The sequence below is a fragment of the Ascaphus truei genome, chromosome 12, assembly GCF_040206685.1.
Source record: "Ascaphus truei isolate aAscTru1 chromosome 12, aAscTru1.hap1, whole genome shotgun sequence".
NCBI classification, from domain to species: Eukaryota; Metazoa; Chordata; class Amphibia; order Anura; family Ascaphidae; genus Ascaphus; species Ascaphus truei.
The window spans coordinates 28,712,530-28,728,827 of NC_134494.1; the positions used below are offsets into that span (position 1 = coordinate 28,712,530).

Consider the following 16,298-nt stretch of genomic DNA (forward strand, 5'->3'; position numbering starts at 1 on the left):
TGAACGCCCTCTGGATAGAAGAGGTATGGAATAGGAAACCCCTCTTCCATTCGCCTCACCACCGAGGAGCGGTCAAGTGAGCGGTGTGGCACTGTAGCGTTGCGGCCCCTACAGCAACCAAAATTTATAGAGCTATCCTACGTTTTGCAACTCATTGCAAACTCCTCTGGCCATCACAGGGTTAGTCTGAATATAGTTTGACAAGAAGTCCGTAAAACAAAAACGCATCATTGCAAATTGAGCCATGGGAATTGGTCTTAGAGAGGAGTTAATAATTATTAGCTATATCTATAAGAGCGATCATCCAAGCATCGTGGGTCAGTATAGCAGAGGCAGATCTCATTGCACACAACAGCCTTCAACACAAAAAATAGAAAATTCTGTTCAACATGTAAAAGCACATATGTAATATAATATTTGTCATTCCCCCCTCCCCAAAGCCACAGCTATTATTTGCAGCCCAGGAATTTACAGAAAATCATCTATCTTGGCAAATCATCCATTAATGTTTTAGAAAGAGTGCCTTTAGCGCTGAACACGAAAACCAAGACAAAAATCCCCCCTCCGAAATATACAGTATGTTGATTTTGAAAATGACATACTTTAGTTACTAAAAGAAATAGCTAGATGTATATTTTTATAGATCAGGAATTAAAATATGAGATGATTTAGAATTTTTTTTTGGATCACAAATGCAATTTTTTTTTTTCCAAACATTTTTATTAGGCATAATCATCTTTACAGACATTGGTTTTACATTATCAGTGTTGGCCTAATAACAAATGCTATTTTTAAATAAGAAACGCAGATGTTATCCTGGAATTCGAAATAATGAAAATGTTGATGTCATGTTCAAAGTGTTGTCCTGTCTTCATGTAACGAGCCATAAAAAGACCTACAGATTCATTCATGAACGCCTACATATTAATAGGAAAACTAGAGTTTTGATTCCACTGGAATGAACCTTGAGTAGATGTGCCTCTTGCTGAGGATCACCTGCTGCTTCTGTTGGTTTTGACTAGCCTTCCTTCCTCTTCACCCTGTAGATTTTGCTGATGCAGCAATTACCTCAATGTTCAAATGTTTCATGGTAAAAAAAAAAAAAGTAACCCACAGAGTAAAAAAAGAAAAGAAGCTTAAATGAAAACATCCATCCACCACTAATGGAAGTAAGGGTGTGTGTGTGTCAATGAAACCTGCTGCTAATGACTACTGAGAGGGCAATTTGCAATGCACAGATCAATCACGACACAGGGTACCGTTGTCTACTTAAGTCATATCATCATTGCTGGCCGAGCTGTACTTGTCTCCCGAAGAAAGGGGTCTCCTTAAGACATTGTGGAGTAAGTAAAAGTTCTACTTTTGCATACAAATCAGATATACAGTAGATGTGATCTAAGATTATAATAATACGTGGTTTGGTTGTTGTTCTAAGATAAGATTTGTTTGCAGGCAGTGAACCTTTTCACTGTCTTGATACCAAGAGAATCTGACATCTGAAGAACTCATATATTTTCCATTAACCTACTGGTTCTCAATCCCAGTCCTTAAGTCCCCCCAAAAGGTCAGGTTTGAAGGATATCCCAGCTTCAGCACAGGTGGCTCAATCAAAGACTGAACCGCTGATTGAGCCACCTGTGCTGGAGCTGTGATATCATTAGAACCTGACCTGTTTGTGGGGGGTCTTGAGGACTGGATTTGAGAAGCCTTGCATTAACTAGAGAGGCACTATAAAGTGTGTATCACTTATGTGGGTAGATGCATTGAAAGTAGAGGAGAAGGAGTGGCTCAGTGAGTAAAGACACTGACTGGCACTGAGAGTTTTAAGCAGGGGAACCTGGTACAATTCCCGGTGTTGACTCCTTGTGACCTTGGTCAAGTCACTTTATCTCCCTGTGACCCAGGCACCAAAAAAAAACCATAGATTGTAAGCTGCACGGGGCAGGGACTGTGCCTGTAAAACTAGCAGCGCTATACAAGAACATGCTATTATTATTATTATTATTATTATTAAAGTAGAGATGGACAATTTTAGGACAACATAAGCGCCTTCTTCAGGTCTTTCTTAAAAGAGGAGATTCTTCCATTTTGGGGAAATTGTATTTGTTTTCAGCAACATAGAGTATGTAGAGAAACCATGGAGATCATTTTCTGTCGGCCTCCAAACCACATGGGTGTCATTTAATCCTTGCAGCATAAGAGTTGCTATGCAATGCCGTTCTGGTACATTCAATGCAGAAACGTCTCGCCTGTCAAGAGAGATCAACATATAAGTTAGCTAGTGCTGCTGCTTTAAAGTTAGTTAAGCATAGGTAGTTTGGGCAATGTACTGTATGTTACTGGAGTAAGTTTACTATTGGAAAGAAGGTAAGTGCTTGATGTATAACCTCAGAAAATGCTATAACACATCACAAGGAAAACTAACTCTTTTACCAGATAACCTTAGTAAATGTAATCAAATATGTACTAGAGTTTCTGAAAGCTCTAATTTGTTCCTATTAAACCTGTCCAAATATCGCGCTCTGCTCAAAGATGTCTTCTGTCTACCTCTTTTGTATCTAAAACCCTCTCCCTCCTAAAACCTCTCTCCCTCTGCCCCACACATCTGGGATGCCCTTCCCCTCAATAATGTCTCTCCGACCTTTAAGACTCATCTTAAAACACACCTCTTTAACGAAGCGTATGGGCAGCTCCGTTGGCTGGTACTATACAACTCATATGCACTGACCTTGGCCCCTTGCAGACGCACTTACAAGAAAACCCTTCTATTGTCTCTGTAAGCTCTCTCTACATACCACTTAGATTGTAAGCTCTTCGGGAAAGGGACTCCTTTTCCTAATGTTACTTTCATGTCTGAAGCGCTTTTTCCCATTATGTGTTATATTATGATGCCACGTGCATTACAACTGTGACCTGCTGTGTGCCTGGATGGAGCTATAGAAATAAAGATATACATACATACAGTATATACAGACAGAAGGGACATTTATCACAGCATTACACCATTACAATTAGATAGTTTATTTAATACACTCGGTTGGATTTTTGCACGAGTGCAACAAAGAAATTATATTTTGACCAACTCCGCATGTTAAACGCTTTGTGATGTGCATTAGAGGGGCTAGAAGTTCAGCAAACAGAGCACAGGAGTTGTGCCTCAAGGTTAGAGATACTGAAGTATATCAATGTTCTGACACCACCAGAGATAGGAAGCATGTTGGCCCTGATCGTTAAAAAATAACTGGAATACACAACGTTATTTAACTCTTTGCTACTGGAAGATCCTAGGCAATTGCCTGAGCTTCATGTGCGATAAAGTCCATGATACTGTACATGGACTGCCAATCAGTTCAGAATATTTGACCATATGTTCTCCGGTCTTCAGTCCTCGTTCGGGAAATGGTGGAAGCTGCGTGACCTATGGATGCCCCGCTTTCCTCCCCTTTAGCCCCTATTAACAGATACGGACACCTGAAACACACCCCACTGTATATGGGGTATAACAGCCACAGTTTTTATTAAACTCCAACACATGTATATACCCCCGTAAACTGAACCATGCCAGACTGCCCATGGCTGTGTCCTGAGTCCACGCATACACGTGACTTGTGACACCCCCCGTCCCCCTCCCTCCAATGCTTGCCAGATAACCAGCTCAGCCATGGTCATACTGTACCAACCACCTGGGCATTACATCATCTGCCCAAAACAAACCCAGGGCATTAGCCTACCACCTGCCCAAGGACCCAGTCTAGTACCCACATAACCCACCCCCCCTTTCCTTCTCCCTTCCCATCACCTCCCCTCCCTCCGTATTTCTCTCATTACTTTATATATGCAGGGTTCTATGCAAGTAATAAATTACATTTAATAAGAAGAAATATAAAGATATTGATATGCTGTTTCTTGGAATTGATTTATTAATTCATTATGATGCCTTAGGAAAATTATATTATCTGATGATGAAATTATATTAAGAACATAAGAAAGTAAGATCATGAAAACCAAGTTGAAAACAGATATACAACAGCCGGTTCCTAACTTAGGAGGGGTAGGATACATATAGGTAGATATATATTGTATAAGGGTATTCTACATTTGCAGATATCTGTTTATACATTTGTACATACATATATATATATATATATACACTTATCAGTTCTTTTAGCTTTTTTGAATTTAAACAACATTTTAAGTTATGGTGGGTGAAAAAGGCAACAAAAAACCTCCACCGTTAGCATATAGCCAATAAAGAATATCACTTGTGAGCACATTCACATGTCTTAGACACGTCTGCAACCCTGCCTTTCACCATTATCACCTAGCATACAGTGCTTCCACTGCAGCAAGGGACTCTGGGAAATTACATGCAAATGAGCACACAATTGTCACCTTTTGCCTGGAATATCCATACACATGGAGACCATTTAAGCAGATACATCGCCGTTCACACCGCTTTTAAGCACAGCATGGGGCTAGCAAAGCAAGTCAAACCACTCACAGACATGTTTCAACATTGATGGGTATCATCCTTTTGTTGGCTTTTTCACCCACCATAACTTAAAATGTATATGGTAAACCTACCCAGCCTAGAAATATTGCGATGCAAGTATAAACCAACCTCACACTGATATACATATATATAACACACATACACATATATATATATACACATACAGGCATACCCCGGTTTAAGAACACTCACTTTACTGCACAGACACACTTTATTCGAGCAAATACCCAGTATGTACCTGGCAGATACCTGGAATGCACCGCTCCTCACCTCTGACAAGCCCCGTTGCATTTGCCTTCCCAGCCTGGGTTCATGCCTGGCTGACGGGCGGCTGATCTGTTAAATGATAATGATTAGGATTTAATAGGCTGCAATGCTTCGCGTGTCTACCAGATGGCATAAATTCATGAATTGTAATGCAGTATATATATATATACTGTGCAGTATTGCAGCCAGCGGGAATAAAATGCTTCCTGGAAAATACCTCAATGCACTCGGGCAGAAAACAGTCACAAACCTCAATACACCCGGGTATACCCGAATTGGTGGGACTAGACGAGCTCGAATAAAGTGTGTCGCCAGTGTAAGTACACTCGCGAGTAAGTACATATCGCTCAATAGGCAAATGGCAGCTCACGCATGCGCCTGTCAGTACGTCCTGAACAGCAATACCGGCTCCCCACCTGTACTGAAGCTGTGCGCAAGCGGGGAGACTATAGAGCCTGTTACACATGCGTTATTTACATCAGTTATGCACGTATATGACGATTGCAGTACAGTACATGCATCGATAAGTGGAAAAAAGGTAGTGCTTCACTTTAAGTACATTTTCGCTTTACATACATGCTCCGGTCCCATTGCGTACGTTAATGCGGGGTATGCCTGTGTTACATACATGCTCCGGTCCCATTGCGTACGTTAATGCGGGGTATGCCTGTATTGTATTTTGCCAGTGGTCTCGAATATTAAATATCCCCATTTCAATGAAGTGCAGCTGAGCGTGGCATGAACATGTAATCCTCGCAGGTGGGCGGTAGTTAGACAAATGATGAGGAATTTCTCAGTGGTGACAGGCATCCCCCGTCTTTGTTTGACAAAGGGATGTGCACAGGCAGAGATCACGGAAGTCATCATATAATCACACATAAAATAGCATGAAAACATTCCATTCAGAGCTAATACCAACATGAACTGCTCTTATCATCAGCCCGCTTTTCAAGTTCTCAAACTGGTGACTTTTCCTAGTTTCCCTTCTCACCTGGGCAAATACTTCCTTTTCTACTCAAGTGTGACTGATGAAGTGCATTGTATTGAAAAGATCCAATTCTGCGGCGAGGGAGATAAGGTCTCACAGGGAAAGATGGTTTGTTTCCTCCAACATGAAGAGAGAGCAAGGAAAACTAAACAGAGAGCTAAACGAACAGAAAAAAAAATACATACTCGAAAGCAGTGGTGTCCTTTTTTGATTAAGGAACCCTATAATTATATTGTGACATTCTGCAGAACCCCAACCCTCTCTAATAGCGTGTCTGAGATCAGATGCCTTGTAAGGAACCCCAACCCTCTCTAATAGCGCGTCTGAGATCAGATGTATTGTAAGGAACCCCAACCCTCTCTAATAGTGTGTCTGAGATCAGATGCATTGTAAGGAACCCTAACCCTCTCTAATAGTGCGTCTGAGATCAGATACATTGTAAGGACCCCCAACCCTCTCTAATAGTGCGTCTGAGATCAGATGCATTGTAAGGAACCCCAACCCTCTCTAATAGCGCGTCTGAGATCAGATGTATTGTAAGGAACCCCAACCCTCTCTAATAGTGCGTCAGAGATCAGATGCATTGTAAGGAACCCCAACCCTCTCTAATAGTGCGTCTGAGATCAGATACATTGTAAGGAAGACCAACCCTCTCTAATAGTGCGTCTGAGATCAGATGCATTGTAAATTCTTCTGTATTTGGTACAATTTTTATATGACCTGAAATTTGCAGGGAACCCTTTTGGGATGAACGGGGAACCCCCGGCTAAAAACACTGCTCTAAAGCAGGGGAGCGCAAGATTTTCGGGGGGGGGGGGGGTAGCGCGGCTGTTACAGAGACCCCACATTTCCCCGAAGGCATTTAAAATAGATGCCGGGGATCGCGCGAGGCCTCTGTAACTCTTAACTTACCTTGCCTTCCAGAGACGCGTCTCCATGGCAACTCAACGTCAAATGACCCCGCAACGTGATTTTACGCCTGAGCCGTGCGGGGAGGGGGGCGCGAGCCGGAGGAGAGACGAGACAGAGGGGCGCATGAAGGAAGCTTTGCGCACCCCTGCTCTAAAGTGTAAGAGATATATTGAAATTGTTAGTTCATGTCGACAACTCCTTAAACAGTATAATTACTGCTGAGTTTTTTCTGTTCAAACATATTCTGTTAAAATGCCATTCCCCTCCAAACACTAGCAGGGAAAATCGAGGGCAAAGCATCTTCTCCTATACAGTAGGTTATATTTGTGGCTAGGAGGGGGATGTGGACAACACAACAGACCCGAGATTGTATGTTTTATGTGGTCACTTCTTGTAGATTTGGGGCTGTGAGCTGTGGGCTTTGTTTGTCGTGTGTCTTACCCAAAAAGATACATGCTCTTTTAAACAAAAAAAAAGGAAATTAAGGGGCCTATTCACTAAATATTGATATTTCCGAGCGACATGGCGCAGAAATGTATCTCGCCGAATCGCTGTTCTGGCATATCCAAACCATTTTATTGACGCCATTCTGTTTCCGGGTCTGCAATTCTGTGCAACATGCAAAGTGAAATATGTAAGGAAAGGGACAACCACACACCTCGCCGTCCCAAGGTACTGTAGGTACAATTGTGCTTTCGCTGGAGAGAGAGAGATGAAGAGAGAGCCCTCCCTCGGGTATCTCAGCTATCTTCCCAGGTATAATTTGACTCACCATGTGGAGTATAAGGTTCATCTCTTCTTTTGGCTGACACTTTCTGAGCAATATTGCATCAAATAAGTGTAACATGGTTAGTCTATTCTGCCTCTCTCGTCCCCCTGTCACATAAGTCCTTAGCAGTCTAGGCTGTGACAGGCCATCCTGTGGGCTTTTGACCCCCCTCATGCTCCTCTCTGAGTGACAGAAGTGTGGTGGTGGTGGCTCATGGCCTGTGTATAGCCTATCAGGTATTGGTACAGACCTTGAGCCCTCCCCTTCTGGTTCCTCAGAGAGGCAATGTTAAATTTAGTCAGTCTGTTCACCTCCTTCCTAAGGAGAGGGAGTGAGTGCCTCTCCTCCCCACTGGGAGTGAGAGAGGCCAGTCAGACCTCATGGCTGACTGGCCATTCACGATCCTAATGCTCCATACTCAATGAGAAAGCACCATCCAGAGACCTGGGATTCTCTGATCACCCTGCATCCGCTGTATGTATAAGAGCTGCAGTGACTGATAAATAAACCCCCTTCTGTTCTACATAAACTGCCTGAGTTTCCCGTCTGTTGGGAAGGGGTGAATATGATTGCTTCGGTCAGACTGCCCCCAGACATCCTGGAGTCCACTGAAGCTAGAGGCGCTAAACCCTTGAAAGAACGTCATAGGTCATCAAAAGCCTGTCCTGGTCTCCATTCTATCGCAGACAGCTCAGCACTCCTGGACCCTCACAGGTACGCCGCACCACTGACACTTGTAGCTGAAGCAGTATCTCCCAGAGGGTGGTGGTACGTGTTACATAGGTAAAAAGTGCATGCTAATTAGACGATACAGATTCAGATTTTTCTGCATAAATAATAATTATTATAGGTGAAAATGCAAGATTCCATTGTCAGTTGACATTGCATTGGCACTATCAGAGTTTAAGTAGTGGGCTCTTCAGTGTAGCTGTTAAAGACAGTTACAATACTTTTCTGATTAATCATATTATTATCAGATTGATCACAGATTATCACTTACCAATGCTTCAAAACTTTTTTTTTTTTAAATCCCCTTTTGATTCTGCAGATTCCTGGACAAAAAACATTTAAGAGATCAGATAAAGCTCCATGTGTTTATTTCCCCCCCAAAAAGCACTTTTACCTAATCTTTCGGATTTTTTTACTGCAGCTTGTGATAATTGCAGCGTTAAGTAACATGCCTTGAAGTGTTACATGTGGAATGTGTTGCAACCTAATGAAATGATTTTAGGATTTAAAGCTAGTTAACAAATTGACCTGTAATAAGCGGAAACACATTGCCAGGGCAGATTAGGAACTCCGCTGCTACCGCCCTTAGTTCTGGCTTTCAGGATATTACAGGTCACCGGGCTTTCTGTTGCAATTAAGGTACAGCTACGTTATAGGAGAACGTTTGCTACAAAGCTGCAATATTGTTTTTAGTGTTGGCAGCTTGTTTCCAGCACCTTCCAAATAACTCTCATAAAGCAGTCATGGAAGTCGCTTTCCAGTGATTCCCATGCTGACTACACTGTGCATTAAACGGTTATTTTCCTGTGTCGAAGCAGACGGTTATTGTGACTGTTTTTCTTTGCGGTATTACAATAACAATACTCTGAGGCACTGCACGGATAGAGTCAAGATCCCGCTAAGCAGTAGGTGTTGAGTGATTTGTACCATTGTCATGTCAAACAAGAGGGTGAAGTGAAGGGAAGAAGTACAGCTAAGTGGTTTAGAGAGAGTGATGTGGACGCACACGTTGGTATGTCTTATTTGGGACAATAGCACTACACTAGAAAATCACGTTCGACCCCGCTGTGATGGGGTTATAAAACGAACATTCCTTGTTTCCGCCCTGTACATTTCAGAGGCTGCAATAACCATAAGCCCCCCCCCCCCAGGAGTCATAGACCACAAATGTTTGGTAGAAACGGATTTGGCAAACAAAGCAGGCGCTATTTTTTTTTTTCCACAGTAAAACACATGGAGAACAAATCTTATTATAATTTTGCACCGTTTATAAAACACAACATATTGTCGAAAATGACCGTTATCTTTAATGTTTCATATAAAAAGGAGAGGTCCATGCTTGGTTGGAAGAAAATAACACTAGGGTGGAAAATGGAGGTGTTGGTATACAGACTCTCAAATCGGTTCTCAGGGTGCTGGCGGCTGGGCTGGCTGTGTAAGCTTTGCAGGGGGGTAATAAAGGGCGCCAGGAACTTTGTTGGACAAACAGGACAGGTTGTATTGCCAGGACATACATGAATCTTCCCTGGGATCCAGACAGCTCCGCTGAGAAGCACACATGGCTTTTTTGTCACATCTTCTGGTTCCCAATACGCAGTAGGAATATGCCCTCCATTATTCTCAATGCCTGGATTTAATTCCAAACCCCAATAATGGGGTAATAATGGGGGGGGGAGGGGGTTACAGGCGTAAAGAAGATAAAGTGGTGCCCATACAAAAAAGTGCACATTCGCCTTAACAACAACAAATATGATTCTCTGTATGTTATGTCGTTGCAGCCTCCGAACCAAATAATGGGCCAAGCTATGCAGACCCTTATAAGATTTGCCATGTTGTATGCGGGGTTGCCACCACTCCGGTTTGACCCGGAGACTACGGGTTTTGGGCACTTACCTCTGGGCTACGGGTTTAGCCTGTTAATCTCCGGGTGGCGGCGGGATCTCCGGCATTCTCCTGCATCTCCCCCTGCAACTCCAGTGAAAATGGCTGCGCCGCGTCAAATAACGACGTGACGCTACGTGATGTCACAGCATCACGCGACGCCCATTGACATGACAACACTATGTGACGTCATGAAGCTACGCGGCGTCATGTTGCCATGGCAACTTGACGCAGCGTAACGTCATGACGTTGTGTAGCGTCCCATTGTCATGGCAACGCGGCATCAACCATGTTCATAGGAGATGTAAGGGGAGATGCAGGAAGACGCTGTCGCAACACGCCGCTGCAGGTAAGAGAGATTTTTTTAACATTTTTCTCTGGGTTGGCCTTGTCACTTGACGCCGGGTTGCCATGGCGACGCGTGTGAAGCCAAGGTAAGTAAAGGTTTACAGAGGCCCTGCAGCTCCCCCGGTACTTAATATAAGTGGCTTTGGGAAGGGCGCGGGGCCTCTGTAAACCGCGTGCCCCCCAGTTTGCGCACCGCTGTGTTATCCAATCAACAATAATAGAACCCATAAAATCCCCTTTGGGACCATGATCCACAAAAGGGTGCTAAGCTTTGGCACACCTTTACTTACCATTCATATGAGTGGCAGCTGAGGTATGCTAAAGCTTAACACCCTTTTGTGAATCTGGGCCTTGGTTTCACTTGATAAATCGGTGGCAGTTATGGCAATAAGGTCATGGAAAGGAGTGCCGGGGAATTAGTAGTAGTAAGAGAGATGCAATTACTTCTTTCTTTACTGTTCTCTAGATATGATTGCGGTCATGCTATGCTGTTGCTGCCTGGGACCAACATTTAGAGGCACTGAAAAGAGACAGGAGAGAAAATGAAGAACAAAAGAGGGAGACGAGCGAGTGTAAAACACAGGGAGAGAGTGCACAAGAAGAGGGGGAAAGAGAGGTGCTTCATATTCATTCTCTTTACTTGTGTTGTGTGCCCACATGCAGCTCTGCAAATGAGTAGCTCCGTGGCTGATACTACACAGATCACACATCGACCGTGACCCCTTGCAGACCCACTTACCAGAACACCTTCCTACTGTCTCTGTACATTCATCCTACACAACACATAGATTGTAAGCTCTTCGGGGCAGGGACTCCTTTTTCCTACGGTTACTTTGGTCTCAAGCGCTTTATTATTCCCATGATGTGTTATATGTTATGTCACGTGTATTACCGCTGTGAAGCGCTATGTACATAAAGATATACATACTATGGGATTTAATGGGATCTTACTGCTCCAGGATAAGTGAAAGAATGCTGGCCTTCTGCAGCAAGTTGTCTAGTTTATAACCTTGTTTGAGCTGCAATTGGCTTTGTTGTAATAAGGATAAGGAGGAGTGAATGAAAGTCCGGCAGCTGCCCTGCACTATGAAAATGTTAATGTTATCTCAGCTCCAAGCCGGAGGAATGCAGGAAACAGATTTGTAGAAAGCAAACAGCAGCAAACGGTGTCACACTAACCTGTGCTAATCCCGTGTGCCGTCGCAATCAAGACTTTGACCCATTTTGCTGTTAGCAGAGCCTGTGAACACATTGCCATTTATATGTTGTCACCCTTTCCCTATGCCTAAGGGAAACGACGGGCGACTTCACGTGCTGCTGATACCTGTACGCTCACAGGAGGCCTGAGCCTCTGCTTCTGGGAGCCTGGGGTGAGCTCTTTCTCTCTCTTAGTGCAGCGCCTCCACCTATGAGGGATCCCAGCGTTGGCTGGATGACTCCTCATAGGAATCAATACTGTCGGTAATAAACAGTATCACACCAGATGATATATAACTTGTGTTTATTGAGACACATATAAAAATACTATAGGATATTATGCAATAACAATACACAACACTCGGCGTGGTTTTCCCCCAAAGTACTGAGGGTGCCTTGGGCACCTATACCCCGGGTCCACACAAGCAGTTACACCCAAATGTGAGGTAGTGCTACCCCTCTTGTGATGTGAAGGTGCACAATGGTACCTTCCTGGTCTCAGGCCAGACCAGGGTATATGGACAGTAGGGCTGTAGTAGGTCCCACACAGCGGGGCCTCCAACAAGTCCCCTAACACCTTATCCAGGGAGCGGTCCACGGAACCGGATGGTCCTTCGCCTGTTGCTGCCACGTGCAGCCTGATCCCAGGCCGCAGCATGCTGCGTGGGCGTCCGTCCACGGGCACGGTAGTGCAGCTGCGATTCTAAGGGGAGGGTCCCTACCTAGGGCCTTTCCTACAACACTCCACTCTTTGGAGGGATTGGGGCCTAACTGGGGCCTTGGGGGAGAGTTCTGGCCAAGTCCAGGGGCTTACTCGCTCCCTGGACGCGTCCGTCCTCTCTGCCAGCTCCTGCAAGAATGCCTGCGGTTTCCTGTTCTGTGGAGGAAAGCATGCTGGTCTGGGCTGATGGGAAATTCACTGGGACAATACCAACTGGCAAGGGGAGGGGGAGCAGTCCATCTTGGTGTAGCCAGGACTGGTTCTTGGCTACCAGTCTGCCCTCACTGGCAGCAAGCCCTGCCAGTACTTATCATGGGTTTTCCCCACTCCCAGCAGTACTCTTGCGTGATAAGGGAGGAGGTGGAACCAGGCCTGGATTCTACCCAATCCTGGGTCAGAACTGGTGCCCTCCTCCTGGTTGTACTTAAGGGGATTGCCGCCCAATTTTAGTCACTGCCTCTCCCCACTTGAGAGAGGCAGGTCACACACCGGTTGCCTGAATACTGGCCTTCCCTGTTCCTCTTCCCCTTGGGGGAGAGTGAGTGTGTACCTTTCCCCTGATCCTGATAGAGGATCAGGGAAGAGCAAGGACTGCTGCGGGGGCCCTTGACCCGTAGTGCAGGTCCAGGGACCATCCTACAGCTGGATATCAACCCAGAGACTGCATTGGGCAGAAGCCTGCTGTGACTGCATTGAGCTGAATAGAGAAACCGTTCCAGTTATTATACCTCCTACCTGGTGTGTGATCTTTCTGGGGAAGGAGAGGGGATTATGTTCTACCGTAGGAGATCGCCTCATACATCCGGAGCCTGCGGCAGACGGAAGCGCTGTACCACTAGAGATCTATATCGGGTATATACCCCGAAGCCTGTCCTGTGTCCCCACAAACATCGGCGGACGACTCAGCCCTCCTGCTTACCAACAGGTAGCATGCACCACCCACGCTGTAATAGCAGAATCTCCCTTCGGGTGGGGGAAACACCGTTACACTGGTAAAAGGCAGGGGGGTTGCCAAGGCCACTGGCTGAAGCCAATAAACACACAAGGGATTGCAACATTGTTGCAACAGCTAGGCTGAGGAGTGCTGGCAGCCTGAAGACAGAGACAAACACAATCCTGTTCCAGGACAGACACATTGTGTCCTCATTTGCATGTCATTTCCCAGAGTCCCTTGCTGCAGTGGAAGCACTGTATGCTAGGTGATAATGGTTGAAAGGCAGGGTTGCAGACCTGTCTAAGACATGTGAATGTGCTCACAAGTGATATTCTTTATTGGCTATATGCTAACGGTGGAGGTTTTTTGTTGCCTTTTTCACCCACCATAAATGAAATAATATATATATTTATTTACCATCTCTCAGCATATGTGTTCAACACCTCCCTTTTCAGAATAGTGTGTGGTATCCCTTTACCCCTTGCTGGTCCTTGGCATACACAAAAGTCTTTGTCCTCCTGTCCTTGCAAAACTGCGAGGATAGCAGAGGTCAGCAGAGATGCACTACCAATGCCTTTTGTTCCCTTCCAATCGTGTAATAAGCGGACAAAAGACGGGGAAAGAAAGTGTATGCTCAAAAGGTCCCAAACGCCCAGTGACACTATTTCTTAAGTAGACGCCTAGTGCTGAATCTAAGGGCACTGAGCTGCCCCCTGCGGTGTGACAACCTGTGGAGCTTTTCTGATCTGTCACACAGACTTAACTAAGAGAACACGTTTGGCAAACTCTTGAGTGCCTTACAAACCCGCATTACCCCTCAGGAAGAACTGAGATAATACTCTGGGGACATTTCTTTCATTATGAAATAGCTGCAACTATAATACATTATGTATATCAAATATCGCTTAGACAATAAACTGCACAAAGGAAACAGTCTGCGGTATTCCCGTCAACTAGTGGTTATAATGCACGTGTCTGTGTTCCTTCGTCTGCCTTGTTCGTGCACCTCCATGAAAATTGGAAGGCACCCATGAGGCATTACCCCAAATGCTGCTCTATGCCCACGAAAATAAATGCAGGATTGTCCATGTGTAAAGATTCCACTAAGATTGCAATTGCACTTTGGACCTAGTCATGAGTCTTCCAATCCCCCTATTGCATTAATTAATTTGCCCGCACCCAAAATGACGTTGACCCCATTAAAATCTAAAATCAAAGGTTGGACCAAGTGTGGACAACTATCTCAAAAACTAGAAATGTGTTTTTTTTTTTTAAATTGTATTTTTTTTACAAAACACACCATATGGAGATATAATTAGATTGTAAGCTCCTCGGAGCAGGGGCTCCTCTTCCTTAATGTTACTTTTATGTCTGAAGCACTTATTCCCATGACCTGTTATTTATATTATTTGTTATTTATATGATTACAACATGTATTACTACTGTGAAGCGCTATGTACATTTATGGCGCTATATAAATAAAGACATACAATACAATACAATAAGAAAGTAGTGCCCTTGGAAATTTGTCATGAGTCTGTTCAGCTGATTTTCCTGCCAAATAGACGGTGAAGTCCCAATTATTTAAAAAAAAAAAAAAAAATGTTTTTGCACAATATTGGCATACAAAATCTGTCCCTCTGATATTGACCCAATACATACTGTTGTTATTAGTGGCTTTATGTGACTGAGAAAAGATTGCTGCACACGCTGACTGAGATGTAAAATGTCCCAGGGACGTTAGAGCGATCTCTCCATCTTCCACTGATTAAAAGGGGATTCAGAACTATTTTCAGAGCCAAAGAAGAACATTTGTATATTTTACATCCAACATTTAAAGCAGCTCCAGATTATGAGTTGATCTCATACAATGTTAGTATCTTGCCCCCTAAGCATGTCCTGCTCTTTCTTTAAATGTTTCCATTGTTGACAAATATGATTTTCTTAATGTCTAGCTTCTGAGGTTACCGTGGTAACCATTAGACTACCATGGGCTCTATGGAGAGCTTCATTTTAAGCTCCCGGACACGTCATGTTTCAAACGCTTACAACTCCTAAGCGGAGCACCAGATTTGAAAAATAAAAACAGCGTTGGAAAGGACAAGAGGTTGCTTAATATGAAAGGAAGAAGAAAAAAATGCTGAACACCGCAGGCTTCTGCTGTAAGGCAGCCTGGTCAGTTGGATGCTGCAGTCATTTTAAAGTGTTAGTACTGTAAGCGAGTTAAGTAAATTGCAGAACCGGTGACCCAGTTTAAACTGATGAGTTCAAAAGACAAAAACAGCTGTAGATTCAGTGATTTGTTGTTGACAGAGCAGCACATGCTGGCATAAGCACTAGAGCAGTCTTAACGGGTTCCCTGCATTTTTCAGGTAATTTGAAAATAGCACCAAATACAGAAGAATGCACAATGCATCTGATCTCAGAGGCGTTATTAGAGAGGGTTGGGGTTCCTTACAATGCATCTGATCTCAGACGCGCTATTAGAGAGGGTTGGGGTTCCTTACAATGCATCTGATCTCAGACGCGCTATTAGAGAGGGTTAGGGTTCCTTACAATGCATCTGATCTCAGACGCGCTATTAGATAGGGTTGGGGTCCCTTACAATGCATCTGATCTCAGACGCGCTGTTAGAGAGGGTTGGGGTTCCTTACAGTGCATCTGATCTCAGACGCGCTATTAGAGAGGGTTGGGGTCCCTTACAATGCATCTGATCTCAGACGTGCTATTAGAGAGGGTTGGGGTTCCTTACAATGCATCTGATCTCAGACGCGCTATTAGAGAGGGTTGGGGTCCCTTACAATGCATCTGATCTCAGACGTGCTATTAGAGAGGGTTGGGGTTCCTTACAGTGCATCTGATCTCAGACGTGCTATTAGAGAGGGTTGGGGTTCCTTACAATGCATCTGATCTCAGACGCGCTGTTAGAGAGGGTTGGGGTTCCTTACAGTGCATCTGATCTCAGACGCACTATTAGAGAGGGTTGGGGTTCTGCAAAATGTCACAATTTAATTATAGGGTTCCGTAACCAAAAAAGGG

General features: G+C 44.3%; 1 long non-coding RNA gene across 2 annotated transcripts in view; it reads right to left on the reverse strand.

The window, feature by feature from the left end:
• Positions 1 to 735: 735 nt before the first annotated feature.
• LOC142463812 (uncharacterized) overlaps positions 736 to 16,298 on the reverse strand; it is a 30,307-nt gene continuing 14,744 nt past the window's right edge. For both annotated transcript variants that reach the window (XR_012787505.1, XR_012787504.1), the window contains one exon: positions 736 to 2,249. This is a non-coding gene — a long non-coding RNA (uncharacterized LOC142463812). The remainder of the gene's footprint in view (positions 2,250 to 16,298) is intronic.